Consider the following 2,859-nt stretch of genomic DNA (forward strand, 5'->3'; position numbering starts at 1 on the left):
ATACGTACATACATAAATAGTCATACATTTCTTGTACGTATGTGTGAGTGTGTGTGAGAGAGAGAGAGAGTCACTGAAACATCTCTCTGTCTCTCTGTCTGTCTGTCTGTCTCTCTCTCTCTCTCACACACACACACATGCAGATATACACACAGAAAAGATATATGCATATGTATTTATGTATGTACGTAGACATCACAACACACCCCTTCATTCACACACATACAGAAACACACATGTGCGTGTGTGACTCACTACGAATACATAGAGCTGAACACGGCGTGCCAAAATAAAAAAAATAAGAAAATAATTATTTACGGAAATTTACGAAGTGTGCGAGTTCAGAACGAAATCAAACCTGGAATGTGTGAATGAGAGAGAGAGAGAGAGAGAACATTGCAAAGAATGAATGAGATGAACATGGAACGCCCCACAATCGTATAAATAAAAGCACGTTAAAAATTATCTTGTACGGAATATTTAAATTTATGAACTTCGTAAATATGTGTTTCAGTAATTGATCGTAGTTGTTTACAAAAAAGCGAACATTAAAAGTAGAGAGTGAGAGACGTCGCCGTTTTTTCACGTCCGTACCGGAAGTTGACATTGAGAAACCTTTTTAAAGAAGTGAATCTTAAATATAAAGCAATATTATTTATTTTTAATTAGAGATAAAAAAAAATCAAATGAAGAGCCTAACATTTATCCGAGGTCAAATTATTCATGTATCACAAGTATGGAAGTAAATGGTGAAGCCGTTTTCACGTGATAAGCGATTACACACACATCTCTGTTTTATATATAGTATAGATATATATGTGTGTGTGTGAGTGCGTTGTTTTAACTGTGTTTGCTCCTCGCTCCAACGTTTGAAAACCAGTGTTGCTGTGTTTATGTCCCTGTAAATTAACAGTTCGGTAAAATATACCGATACAATAAAAATCAAAGAAAAAAAACAGTACTTGGGTCGTTTTTTTGACATAATTATATATATATATCAATATATACACCAGATATATGGTATATATGTATATATATACCATACAATATTAAGCATTATTTCTTTTGAAAGCATTAAGACCAAGAAATGATCACTCATAAAATATCACTCATAACAAGACAATAACGTATCTTTTTATTTCTTGATCAAGTTCTACTGTCCACAAAAGTGAGAGAGCATCTGCAGTAATAACTAACTGCACATATAAGGTGGTGAGCTAGCAAAATCGTTAGCACCGAACTTGCTGGCCTTGTGCTAAAATTTGAAATCGTCACTATTATTATTAAGGCAGTAAGCTGGCACAATAATTAGCATGCCGGGAAAAATGCGTATTTTGTCTGTCTTTGCGTTCTGAGTTCAAATTTCGCCGAGGTCGACTTTGCCTTTCATCCTTTCGGGGTTGAAAAATGAAGTACCATTTTCGTACTGGTGTCGATCTAAAGGACAGGTCCCCTCCTCCAAAATTTCGGGCCTTGTGCCTAGAGTAGTAAAGAATATTAAAGTCGGTGGGCTGGCAGAAACGTTAGCACGCCGGGCGAAATGCTTAGCGGTATTTCGTCTGTCTTCACGTTCTGAGTTCAAATTTCGCTGAGGTCGACTTTGCCTTTCATCCTTTCGGGGTTGAAAAATGAAGTACTAGTTTCGTACTGGGGTCGATCTAATCGACAGCCCCCCCCCCGTCCACAAATATTTCGGGCCTTGTGCCTAGAGTAGAAAAGAATTGTTAGCACACCGAGCAAAATACTTGGCGGCATTTCGTTTGTCCTTCCGTTTGAGTTGAAATTCTGCCGAGGTCTATTTGCTTTTCATCGTGCCAGGGTCGATAAAACAAATAGCAGTTGAATAATGGTGTCAATGTAAGCGACTATCCCCCTTCCCCTAACCTGCTTCTCTTGTGCCAAAATTTGGAATCACCGTTATTATTGTTAAGGTGGTAAGCTGGCAGAATCATTAGCACGCCGGGCAAAATACGTAACGGTATTTCCTCCGACTCTCTGTTCTGAGTTCAAATACCACTGATGTCAACTTTGTCTTTCATCCATTCGGGGTCGATAAAATAAATACCAGTTGAATACTGCAGTCAATATAATTGATCACTCCCTTCCCCAAAGTTTAAGGCCTTGTGCCTTTAGTAGAAAAGATTATTATTATTATTATGAAAGCGGTACGCTCAATCGTCAGTTCGTCCGTCCTTTTATTCTAAGTTCAAACTCAGCCGCAGAAGACTTAGCCGTTCATTTTTTGGGTCGATAAAATAAATATCAATTCAGTACTGGTGTTAATGTAAACGACTAGCCCCTTCCCCTGAATTTGCTGGCCTTGTGCCAAGATTTGAAGCTGATATTTAAATGTGTATTTAACCGCTATCACATTGTCACATGTTTCATATAAATACAGGGTGGCTTCGTATAACGGTTACGCTATTGAACTTAAATTACCACAAGTGCTTTTATTGCTTTGTTTAGGTGATCTAAGACGTTCACTTGCAATGTTCGTCAACACGATAACACATAAATTGTATTTATACCAATTGTGGTTGCCGACAGGAAACAGCAGTAAATACTTATTACGTCATCCCTTGCATTGAGTAGCACAAATCAATATTTGAAAGAGTACACACACACACACACACACACACACACACACACACATGCACATACACACACATATACATCTGTATTTATGAATATATATAAATGTATGTGCATGTATTTACTCATTGAAAAACATTAGTACTGCTTATATAAGTACACACACAAAAGCATACACACACATACACCATATCTATCTATCTATCTATGTGTGTGTGTGTGTGTGTGTGTGTGTGTGTGTGTGTGTGTGTGTGTGTGTGTGTGTGT

The sequence above is a fragment of the Octopus bimaculoides genome, chromosome 4, assembly GCF_001194135.2.
Source record: "Octopus bimaculoides isolate UCB-OBI-ISO-001 chromosome 4, ASM119413v2, whole genome shotgun sequence".
Lineage (NCBI taxonomy): Eukaryota > Metazoa > Mollusca > Cephalopoda > Octopoda > Octopodidae > Octopus > Octopus bimaculoides.